The following is a 13731-nucleotide window of genomic DNA, read 5'->3' as shown; positions in this document are numbered from 1 at the left end:
ACGATGCTGAGTAGATGGTTCCAATTGATGAAGAATACTGGCTAACGAACAGCACAATCGATTTCAATCGGATGACAAAATAAATTATGTTTTATGATGCAGTGGTTTGGACTTCATGAGTATTGAATCGATTACGCCATGGGAAATCAATCTTACACGTGGAGTACATTTATTTATCTTATAGTGATGAATATCTCTTGAAGTGAGCTATTCGAATATTTGATATTTCATACAACTATAGCTTTTATGAAAGAATTCATCAGATCAAGGGAATACAGGATTTGATTCTATTGGATAGTTAGGAAATCGTTTTTGAAAATATTGAAAACTATCAGTTAGAGCTGGTTTTCAAAATTTCAAGAAGTCTGGTTCTCAAACGAGTATTCTCCCAGATGTAAGGAATATCCCAGAGGAGATTAAGGAGGCGGAGACACTCAGTTTGCTGGTGTACAGAAAGAGGGTGGATAGGTGGCTATACCGTATTGGCTGGGAGATGGCCGAACGATTGCTCCAATCCCGTTATGCACAGTGATCAACCATCCGTAGCCTAAACATTAGTTTGAAACTTTCATTTACAATTCTTTATTTTCAATTACATGAAGTCTTTTTTTTCAGTCTCCTTTGACTATTCATATATATATATATATATATATATATATATATATATATATATATATATTTCATTTTTTTCCACCTTCCCTTCAAAAAAAATTCTCTTTCTCTTGTCTTTTCTCATGCATTTCTTGGATTTTCCTGGACCCCAAGCACCGCAGTCCATGCACAGTTGGAAGTCTTCATTCTTATTAATATTATTACTATTAGTAGTATTATTGTTTTTTATTTTAAAATGTATGAAAATGAACATAATTGTAATTACGGTAACTATTCAATAATTGTAAATAGAGACTGTTCCTGAACTCCCCCCTACACACAGACGATCAGTCTTGTAGGGGGATTCCTTATATACTAACTACAAATGAATGTAAAATGTTATTTGATTTGTAAAAACTTTTTGGGAATAAATTGATTTTTTTGATTTGATTTGATTCTTAGTGTTTTTATTGCTTTTCAGCATAGAAGTGCAGTTTGACAACTAGTGTGTGCAAAAATAGGAAAAATTATGATCATGGACTAGCAATAGATATTGGAAATGAAGATAATCAGAAACAACTATGTGTAATATGAATTGAAGTGCTATCTTGTACATTAATTCAACTTCGAATTCGAACGTTAAAACACAAAATTTACAAAAAAATAGATACAAGCAAAACATTTAATTCAAGGTACAAATATTCGAATATCAAATATAAATGATAGAAGCCACAAACAAAAGCAACATTTATAGAAGACACAGTGAAAAGGAAATATAGTTTATAAGTCAATACTATGAAAAATTAACACAACAAGAAAAAGATCACTACAGTTCCACACGCAAAAGTCTCCAGAGCTTTGAAAGTTACTTTATCGTCATTGCCAGCTCCATTGGCAAAATCAGCTTTTCTCTCGAGCTTGAATATGAGGAGCCAATCAACATGATAAAAAACTGATCTCTACACGAAAACTGAAACTGACTTTTCAATTTTTCCCAATATTCATGAGAGAATTCTCTCTTCAAGGGATTCGCAGCTTAAAGCACTCAATTCGCTGTACGGTGCATCCTCACTTCACACATTTCATTAGACAGCCGTCAGAATATTATGATGGAAATATTCCATAGAGTGGTTGCATTTCAATGAGCTCTACTAGCGATTTGGTATGCAATACCTAGTGCATGCACCAGCAGAAACCTGGATTCATCGGTGCAATTTGCAACTTTTATTCCAGACCGTGCATTTCGCCATTTAGGGTTGCGGTTGCTAGATTTGTCTGATTGCACTATTGAAATGTAAACTCTGCTGCAATTTGCATTTGCAACTGTAGAACGAGGCAAAAAACAAGGTAACATGACTGGAGCATTCAAGAACTTTTGTACCATATCGTTTTTACACGTTCTTCAATTGATCATCTCAATTGCCAATAATAAAATACTAAAAAAATGTATATTCTGCGTACTTATACTAAACTATTCACAGTACTACTTACAATATTCACAGGTAAACTTATGCTCCGATCACACTATTGTACATAATACATCCTTCCCCTAGCTCCGCAGTGCAGGCTGGTTGCTTGGCTGACTCGGACTAGGCGCTGAGACAGCAAATAATAGCAGCGTTGGTGGGAATGCGAGCGGCCGCAGTAACCGCTTCCTCCCAGCAATGTTCGGCGTAGTTCCGCCTAGCGGACAGATTCAAGATCAATCCGGTCGGTAATTTGACTCCTCAGACATGTCTGAGCCGAGCGGAGCGGTAGTTCAGCTTCATTCGTAGTCATCAGTTTCAGTTTCACTTAGTTTAATTTAGTTTCATTCCAGTTTTATTATATAATATAGTAAATTATTTCGTGTAGTTTCATTTACTCGAGTTTCAATGAAATATGTAGTTCAATTATTATAATTAGTACTCCAATAAGTAATACTGTAATATATTTCATATTGGAACAGCATAACGTTTCAGAGTTTTCAATACAAAAGTTGGATTATCATCTGCTTGTCTCACGCATAGGCCTACTTCTAGTTAATAGAAGTTGATAGGACTTGGCTCTAGAAAACAAGTATGGGTAGACAATCAATCAAACTTTTATTTATCAATATAAAATTATAACAATAATCTATAATAATAGATTATATCATCATCCGAAAGAGGAAAACTAGACCTCACATTAGACCTTAATACTTGATTCAATACCCGAAATAAAAAGAATTGTCTGATGTATGCTATTAGGTAATAAATGTGAGGTATGCACTAGGTAATAAAATATACCTGATTTTGAACCAATAACCTGATTGAAATTTATTTTTTAAACTGGAATAATATTTGCTGAAATTGATAATCGAAAAATCGAATTCCTGAAAATGTACCCTCGAAATTTCATCAATTTATCTTCTGAATATATCAACAGTATCCAAATCTTTTAACTTCCAAGAACGTCAGCAGTAATACGTTTCTAAAGACTCAAGACCTTGAATTTACTTTTTTCATGATGATTTTTAAAATTGATTTGTTTAATAATTGTTTTTTGACATTTTGAACCTTAATGCTAAACTTGGTGTCGCTGGGAACGAATCTGCAATCAGAATTCCTCTATCTTGAAAAATAACGAAAACCCCAGCTGCTGATCATCAGCAACCGTTAACAGTCATCCTGCAATGCGGCCGAAACACTTCCCGTTCAGACAGGCATCTCAAATGGCAACTCAGCCAAGCTGTGCGAAACCAGCTTGCACTGCGACGCTAGGCTCTTCTTACCTTGATCGAAGTGGAATTATTTCTTCAGCTCCTTACGATTTGGAACTAGGTTTTTTGTTGTTAAGAACAGAACTTTTTCATATTTTCATTCATTCACTAAAAGGATGGATCTTCTAATTCATTGAAGATTCAACGATGATAATTTATTGTAAGCTACGATGCATTTTCCTCACTATGGGAGAGCAATGAAAATTCAAAATTCATATCCGATCATATTCTATTCCAAAAACTCTAAACTGCGAAAAATGTTTTTCGAATTCAATAATTTATTACTTCAACAACGGAAGACAATTTGGATGTTCTATTGTTATAATGTTTAACATTTACTGAAAATCATTCCCATTGAAAACGTAATAATTATGAACTATAGTTTCCTTGCAAAACAATGATTTATTACAATATCACAATATATATTACAATATCCACCCCCCATACAATCACATATCAATTACCTATCATAGTCTCAATGAATCAAGACGACATATCTACTTATAAGTTTTGATTTCATGTTACACTATATTATTATCCATTCATTTCTGCGATAGATTCTCCCCTTTCCAGATGAACATTTCAGTCAGATTCCTTGTTATATAACATCTAACTATCATGAACATTTAACACGCTCATTATGATGGTGCAACTTATATGGATATAAATCTGACCATTTGTGTTCTATAATGAATTCTAGTACACTTCTGAATTCAGAAAGGTTATTTCCTATTTATCATATCGAACATTCATCAGGAATAGGTGCAATCAAGCTCGATCTTTCTAGTAACAGTGAGAATCAAATCGATCCAACTATTCAAACACTGTATGAGAATTCACCGGTACTGGCCTTCTGATAGTTCATACATTTGTTGGAGCCTCAAAGCTAATTTCTGAGTTTTGAGGGTATTTGTCTAATTTGATGCAGCGCATGTGGTATGTAGATTTATCGGCTCATTCCGACAAAAGCAATGAATGCAGCAGCATGATTAGCGTCATCAATAAAATAACGCGAACAAGGCAGCTTATTTGGGCCTAGCCCACTAATTGGTGTGGAGAGGACCTGAACACGTGAAATGAGCTGTTGAAATAGTCAGTCGTGGCATTAAGGGCTGCGTATTTTGAATCGCCTGTATAGATTATGATCGAGCCCCCACCCCTCACCAATGTTGTCGTGTAGTAGTTTGTATTTGAGTTGTTTTGCATCATTTCGTGCGTTCGTCCCGGCTATTACTTTGTTCCTGTTGTTTAATGTGCAAACTAATTTCGCGTCCAGTAGTATTTCGAAATGGCAACTGGGGTCGTTCAATATGCAGATTATATTTGGAATCTGTTTGAATTGCTGTGATAGCCTTTCGTCGATGGCAATGGCGACTCAATTGTGTTGGGCCGATTGAAATGTTGAGAGCCGTCATTAAGAGCCTCGTCAGATATGCGATTTCTGGTTGCAGCAGCGTCACGCGGGCAGTGTGCGTGCAATAGTGTATCAATTGACGCGACCGACACACACCACACTGAATCAATCCACGATTTCCCAGCACAAAGCTCATTGTAGTCTTCACAATAATTCCCATTGCTATAAGTTTTGAATGATGCCGGAAAACAGTGTCAATATACTTGTAAAAATACAATTACTTTCGAGTAGGCTAAAGTAGGTAAAATAAATCTATTGTACTATTAGAATTTCATTATAGCATTATTACAGAAATTCCTTATTTGCCCGTTGAGGAATATCCAGACATGAATTCTTGTTATAGAGAAATATTGAAAGTATGAGAAGTTATTGATTGGAACGGGAAGATGTGAATTCAGATTGATGTAGACTAAGCGCAACTCCAATGTGGAGAATCTCTTCTCTACCAAAACGTACTACAGTGATTGTCAAGATGGATGGATCTAGAACCTATTACATTCATATTATATTCAATTATAATATGAACATATTATATTCATCATGTTGAGATATTTCATTAATGCATGAAGACTCATACATGAATCATGGAGAAGACTAATAAGTGTGCAATTTTCAATGTTCAAATCAAATCAGGAAACATTCATGTAAGAGAAACGCTTTGACTCTCTGAACAAATATTACTGACCTCTCTCTCTTGAATTCATGTGCAGCTTCGAAGTTAAGGATCCTAAAAATCGAGATGGGTTGATAATTCACTAGCGGAAAAAAATGTTGATCTCTTCACTATTCATATGAGAGGATTTGATCGACATGAAATTTACTACTAGTTTTTTTCAAAAATTTGTGATGATGTCAGTTCAAGGTCTACCAGTGAACTCTACACCGAATTCAGTGAGTTCGAAGATCACCTGCTGTCGAGATTTTTGAAGAAAATTTCATATCGACAAAAAACTTTGTTGGCCACATATCTTGCCTTGTTAATGTTAATATGAGTTGTTGGTTATTGTCTGGCATATTCAGGTTGAGAAGAAACCCAGTACTGGCAAAGAACGTGATAGGCGACGAAAAAGTTTCTGTTATGGAAGCGGTTTGCTGAGAGACGTGCAAAGGTTGAACATTTTCATTCGACGAGCGCAGATAGAAAGTAGTGCGGTGTCTGCTGCTGTGATGTCAACTTTTGTTGAGCGAAGAAGTCCTGTGAGACCGCGGTGTCAAGTCGCCCGGTCCGGGAGACCAGCTAACTTCTAAAGTCCACGACAAAGAACAGAGACAACCTAACCCTTCCACAGACCGGCCCCAAATTTCATTACACCACCGTCACACAGCTCAAGAAAAACTTGGCAAATCTGAATGCCGTCGCACAAGAAACAGATAGACTTATACGTCACGTCTCAGCCCGGCCTTTTTACGTCTGCAGACTGCCGGCAATCTCATCTCGTTACCGCAATGCTTTGAATGGTGGCTTCAAGTTGGGCTGGCAGCTGGCGTCAGCAGAAATAATGCTGTCACGTATTCAAACCCACTGTATTGCCTTCTGCATTGTGCACATACTGTCTTCACAAATGTCGGATTGAATTCGGCACCAAATATAGTAACATCCAATGGAGCTTTGATTTTCGAAACTTAAAATGAAACTAGAACTTTGATTTTCTAATGTGAAAATTAGAATAATATCCAAAAGAAATTGAATGCTAATATCATTCTATTGTTTCTCTCTTCAGAATTGTCCATTCATAATAATTAAAAGGTGCCGGTGAAACACATATTAGTAATATGATATTTTAAGTATGAATACTAATCGTCAATGAAATAACTGCAAATGTCTAATTCAGTGGGCCTACCCGAGCGTTATTCTATTTTGATTATAACTCAAGACAAATTTCACAGGGTGATCAAATATGAAGATTCAATATCTGAGATTCGAAACTATTACTTTATTCAGAACATGATTCTTGTTACTGTACCTATATGATTCACTATCTATAAAAAGGAACCACCACCTGTAAATGATTTGTCTCAACCCTCCGCTTTTTTTTTACTTTCCACCAATACAATATTTCATCGATTATCATTATATGAATCTGTATGATCTCGAGAAAATAATGTACCTTGTAAGTACACTTTTGTTTGCAAATAGATGATAAGATTATAATATGATATGGATTATAATAGTATATCGATTATAGTATGATATTTAAATTACATGATGAATGTATCAAACATTAATACATTTTTTCATCCATCATTATTATCTGCATTGAGGCCAAGTCACTTCTAACATTTTTGAATAATTTGAATCAATATAAATCATGGAATAATACTGAATAACTTTTTTCATCAACATTTATTTTCCAATTCAACATCCACTTCTACGTTTTTTTTTGTGATTTTGAAGACTACATGGAACAGACAACAGGCATCTTATACTCAAATAATAATGACTCAGTCTCAGTTGTTCAAAGCTCCCCTTGTCACAGGACCACAATCTTCTCTGTCACCCCTATAGAATTTGGAACACCCTCGCTCAACCTTTCAACGAGCCCATTCATCTAAAAAAACACTTGGAGTATTACCGAATTGCATTGGGAATACAACAAAGACAAGGAAGCTCCTCACTAGTGCGCATCATCTTACACTGGGACCCTTGCCCCAACATCTCCTTCTAAAAACGACTACTACGCTGTTATTTAGTGCCATAGCCACTCTAAAGAATTGGCTGATTACCCCTTGTGCAGTGTAAATATTTGATTAAGTTGACTGTAGACCTTTCTTCTGCATTATCAATAGAATAAAGCTCAAGGAAAGATTCAGTTTGCTGTGTTCATTTAATGATGATTTTCAACACCAGTCATAATCCTCCCTACAATACACCCTCCCCTTACTGAGTATCAAGTTACGTTCTTCACAATACAGCTTGTGTCAAGTGATCCAGATATGATCAGCTGGGCTACGAAAAGCACTTTGCCCAATTGTTAAAAATTGCCATAATTTACTGACATGTGTATCATGATATACTACACATTCCATCGAGCTTCAATGCCTTGCATCACTTGGAATTTTACTTTAGAATTCTTGTTGCCGTTATCAAGTATCTGACGCTTTCAATGTTGTCAATGACTTGTAACTTATTGAATGAATCCAACATCCATGTGAAAACCATTGAAACATGAAATTGAGCTAACATTGAAAGTAATATCGTACGCAAAGAGAACCAGTAATCGGAGACAAGTAGAATTTTCATGATAAAATATTAATTTACCTCATTTCCTCCCTATTCAACGTTAAAATATCAAATATGGGATTCAATATCTTCATTCAATTCAGGCTGTAAATGATTACAGAATCTTTATAGAGAATTATAATATTTATTCTCACAGTAATAATTATTGAGAGTATCAGAGAGAATCCTAGCTAGATTCTAGAGTTTCGGGTATCAGAGAAGGGAAAATATTACAGAGAACTCTTTCGCCAGTTGGTATAATGTTTGAAGTATCATGGTGCTGGAATGCCTGCTCATGATAGCTTGAATTTCACAGTCCAAGCAAATTGACCATGCAACGATCAAAAGTGAACTTTTGCCGATTGCAGCCCCGTACGAGGCAGGCAAAGAGCAGGCAGACCTGTTATTAAAACATGCCTCCCGGCAAAGGGACGGTCCAGAATGATCGACATACTCGTTATTTCAATCCTCTTCCATTCTTCTAGCAATAATGTGGAATAACCATTGCAAGTCTGGAGTGCTTTTCGCTGAAATTCGAATTGGGTCAAAAGACTCATCATAGCTGGAGTACCAACCACCAATGGGAAAGAGAAAGAGAGATGAAGGACTTTGTATCATCCATTCCATTTTGAAAAGCTGATTTGAATTGGCTCCCCCTCAAAGACAATAATTAATTTCTCAATTCCAGAAGTGTTTGATATAAGGATGACAATATTGATATTCAGTTCCATCACATGGAGCAGTAACATAAATGTTCTAATGCTATATCGAATAATCAATGGAATGCAGATTGCTCAGTGAAAGTTCTATTACACACATTGTATAGAGTTGTATTCCACCAAAAAGTGTGATCATGGCTTGTCTCGAGCGAGAACAAGAGAGATGCAGCAGCGTAGTTCAACGTTCAACACATCCAGAACAAAAGACTAAAATTGAATAAAATTCAATATAAAATTAATATGATTAGAGAAGCAGGTCATTATCCATTTCTTCAAATATTTTTGTACTATCAAAAACTAGTGAAAATGTTTCCACCTATTAATTGATTCTAGAAACTCGGTCGATGACTAATCTCCAACACTTTCTAATCCATTCCGATTGAATAATAATATTGAAATATAACTAAATAATTTATTTTTGAACATTCTCATAAGAATACAGAATGTTATCATGCAAACAAATATTAAAGGATAAATAATGTGAAAATGAGAGTCATTCCCTTCAGATTTCCATGTAAACAGAACATTTCAATCATTCTATGTTCTTGAATTGAGCTGAGTCTTTATTCTCACATATTATATACATAACATAAGAAACAAAATACAAAATACAAAATGAAAATAGAATTGAACACATTGAACACATGCTGTAGTGATGATGAAAATAGATGTAATAGTTCATTATGATGAGAATATACACTTGTGACTTGGAAATCTTGTTATTTCTTATGTATTTTGTGGCATGACTGTTGAGTCGGAGGTCTGAGAGACCGGTTGAGTGTCTGGTCAGGTGTCAGCGCCAGCAGGACATCGATAGCATCTTATTACATGGAAGTAGTTGCGGTTTCAGTAGAACTGGTTTTCATCGACTCCAATTTCTTCTATTAGGACGTGGAATATGCTTCTGCTGTTAGGAAGAAGCAAGCAACTCGTAGTACTGACTCCAACTTTATATAGAGCACCAACAAGGTTTATGGTTATTAACTGTAGACTACTAATAATACTGTGAGAATCAATAATAGTCTCGCAGAATTGAATGATGTTAATAAGCGAATATTTATTGTAGGTGGGACAAATGGGTCCAATATTGCCTTGGTATATTTAAAAGGAAAAATTGATTATATTCATGTACTATCAATATAATTCCATTCATAAAATTACATTTGGATGAGAATGCAACTTATTTTCTTGATAAGTGAAGGTTTTGAAAATCGACTTAGATCAAGTCTAACCATCCGGCAGTCGCGCTGTTGTATAAAGTCAGTGAATGAGTCACCTATGCATTCCAAAACTTTCCCCCCAACACTCCACTGAGTTGCAGTATCAACCGAGCAATGGTACAGTCTTTGGGTGCCATTTAGTCGCGACAGTGCATGAGTCGCACTGTGCATAAGATAGGGAGAGACTGTATACGGGAACTGTAAACGAACCAATAACACAGAATTGATGGCTTTGCTTGATGTACCTTATTGGGCTATGAAATGGTCATCATCCAAATGTTCATAGGCGTAAAATAATCCAAGAAGATGGAAAAGTTATTAATAATTCAATTAATATGTTTTGACAGTAAACAGAGTACATAACACTTGGATAATTGGATGCTGTACAAAATGCAACACGCGACTGCTCGTGTGATTGAGTAGGGCGCGACTAACGAAAGGTTAACAATATTAAATAGATCGATTCATTCAATTTCCTCCAAAATCAATAGTAAGTTTGTCGCAGTATGTAGCCTAACTCGGTATAAATAACTTTTAACACTTACAAAGATGGCTGAGACACAATTAGTGGAAATGGAACTACTAGCACAAGTGAGAATCACTTGTTCGCCAGTAGGAGTGTCATCTTGCTATCTTTCGGCCAAATAAAAACTAAAAAAACCTGAAATGTGTATATGCATGAAAATGGATGAATACAAACTATATTCAGCGAGAGAATATACCAGTTTATGAGAAGAGAGGGGAAAAAGGAAGAACTGAAATCTTCTGAACTTGAATAGGATGGATGATAATAATGATGAAAATTATCACTCCAGATAAGCTCTGGACTGATTTGCAGAACTGAGAGATTGGTGTAACATCATATTGTGATAATATGATTTAGCAGCTATTTATTAAACTTATTGAAGTGTAGTTGATTGGTACCAGCTGTTGATATGGTTCCTCAGAAGACCTATACAAATAATTATCACTCCCCTATCATTGAGAAACTGGAAAATGATTCACCTAATGAAAGAGAGTATATATATATATATATATATAATATATATATATATATATATATATATTGTATAGTATTCATATTGCATTCATTAATTACTGAAGAATGAAAGAATAATTTACAATTTTTTGAATTTAGCTTAGCTTATATTCATCCTAAAATGGAAAGAATATTGAATTCTGTGTGATTCATCGTACATCGCATATTTCCTGGATTATATATCGACAATCTACAGCTATGAAAACATTGAATATTTTTCTTTGGAACACTGATATAACCTTTTTTTTTAATTGAAAACTTTACTGATAGATATTACTACCAATTGATTGAGAAGAATAATATGTTTTCGGAATAATGAATGCTGCATGACTAATCACATAGGAAGTCCGTATTGAGATGTAAATGAACATGTTGATTGTCAGATGAATTTCATGATTCACCAAATAAAATCAAGTGTAACATGAGATACATTGGCGGTACGAAGCTCGCTGGGTAAGCTAGTTGTAAATTAAGCTTTATTATTAATAGACAACGCTGAAAAAGACAGGCTCAATCACCAGAATACTATAAATCTGTAGAACGTTTACCACGTAAAACACGTGGTAAGCTCGCGCTCTCAATCAACGCAAAATCAATTCGATCAGCTAATTGATGAAATTTTTTTAAGCTTTCCAATGATTAAAACATATGTTAGAATATCATGTGTCAATTATCTCAGTTCCATATGGAGTTCACCTTACCATAAGCTTACTTAATAGGATACTTTTTCATCCTTTGAAATCCTTACAGTAGAGGCAAAATATCTCAAAATCCGTTCTTAGTGCGCATCTAGCATGTTTGAAGAATATTTGTGCAAAGTTTTAAGTCTGTAGGCCAATTAGTTTGAGCTGTAGTGTGATTTTACATCAAAATTTTCGAAAAGTGCCCTCTCCTGTACCCCCCTGTGCTCCTGATTGGAATTTTTCTGCATAGATCTGATTTTTTTCGTACCTGAATGAAAAAGTTCCTCATGACTTTGCTGTGCAATGAACGGTTAAAAAGTGAAAATTTTGGGGGCCCAGCTCCCTCTGGGGGGGGGCAGATTTCTGAAAATCCTTTTGTAGTGGATGTTTTGAGGCTACAATAAACAATTGTGCGAAATTTCAAGTTTTTAGGCTTAGTAGTTTGGGCTGTGGTGTGATTTCAGTTTGTCGGGGCTTAGCCTTTTAGATATAGGTAGAAGAAGAAGAAGAAGAAGAAGAAGAAGAAGAAGAAGAAGAAGAAGAAGAAAAAAGAAGATAAAAAGAAGAAGAGAAAGAAGGAGAAGAGAAGTAAGAAGAAGCAGAAGAAGAAAAAGAAGAAGAAGAAGGAGATAGATTATTATGTTGCTTTGGCCTGTGATCTGTATAAATGTCCTGTAACAACTAAAGGTGCTATCACACATGCCGAACCGAACCTCGAACCGCGCAGCAAACCGTGCATTCCTCCGAACATCTTGCCTTCCAACGAACATGAGCATATGTTTCATAATGTTAAAAATCAGCTATTAATCATTCGCCGTGCCGCTTGCCTCTGTTCTAACTGCTCGCCTCACCTCACTCCGAACGCTGAACTTTTCAGTCAATCAGAGCCCTCGACTACAATTCGCCGTGCAGCTCGCTCCACAATATTTTGGCTATCCATCACAAGTGGAAAACATGCGAACATGAATACAGAAATATGGGCAATTTTCTATTTGATTAAATTCATGTTTTGAAGAATTCATTGTTACGAATGATAAATTGATAGGAGCTTATAAATATTTTCTAATTCAAATGAAATAACTTCTGAGAAAAATAATGATTGGATAAATACCAATATAAAAGATAGGATAAAATGAATAGTTCTCTTTCAGGGGGGGTTTTGACAACCCACAAAACTCATTTTTCATTTGAAGTAATAATATCAAAAAGGTGCATAGGACCTTACTTTTTTGTTCAGCTTGCCAAAATACACCTGGTATAATTTCAATATTAAAATATTCGACTGACTGTACAGTGAGTCAATCATTCTATCAAGGCTTGAATAATTTTTAAATTTCAATCAAATGAAAATGGTAGAGAATAATAATTATCATGTAAATATCAACACCTTCATTTAAAGACATATTAACTGCATGCGTTTTCATATTGCCGATACAGCATTGATAAAACTGTAGACGTTTATTTAGCAGTCTCAAAAAACTGTTCTAGCTGAAAAATTAATAATACATGCCACGTGTAGGCTTATACATTGCATCAGGAGTGCGAAGTTCAAAACTATGGCTTTCCTAAACATATGTTTTTGAGATAATTAAATTATTCTTAAAGAAAATTTTCTTTGATGCAGCTGTTTCACATTCACCATTATAAATTATGCAGAGTTTGTGAAAATAAAAATATTTATTGATTACCTAAACAATACTATTATTATATTAATGATAATAATCAATTATTGAAACAATTCTTTTATTATATCAATAATAATAATATTATTGAACATATTTATCAATTATCAGAACAATATTATTGAGGTTGAGTGGAATCAGGTAGAAAGCAATAATAGAACGGATGTTCTTTTTTGAATTTCTATCATATTATTTTGTTATTTCCAATGATTACAACATATATGTTAGAATATCACATGTCAATAAATGAATTATCTCATTTCCATATGGCACTCACCTTACCATGTTCATAACCTTACTCAATAGGATCCTTTTTCATCCTTTGAAACCCTTAGAGGTAAAATATCTCAAAATCCGTTCTTAGTGCGCGTCTAGCATGTTTGAAGAATATTTGTGCAAAGTTTCATGTCTGTAGGACAATTA

The 13731-nt window shown here is 34.8% G+C and overlaps 1 protein-coding gene across 1 annotated transcript in view; it reads left to right on the top strand.

Moving 5' to 3' along the window:
• LOC111055569 overlaps positions 1-13731 on the top strand; it is a 548424-nt gene that overhangs the window by 92386 nt on the left and 442307 nt on the right. The gene's annotated exons all lie outside the window — the stretch shown is intronic.

This window comes from Nilaparvata lugens, chromosome 3 (genome assembly GCF_014356525.2).
Source record: "Nilaparvata lugens isolate BPH chromosome 3, ASM1435652v1, whole genome shotgun sequence".
Lineage (NCBI taxonomy): Eukaryota > Metazoa > Arthropoda > Insecta > Hemiptera > Delphacidae > Nilaparvata > Nilaparvata lugens.
Note: the sequence above shows the minus strand (reverse complement) of the source record. Positions and strands in the feature narration are given on the sequence as shown.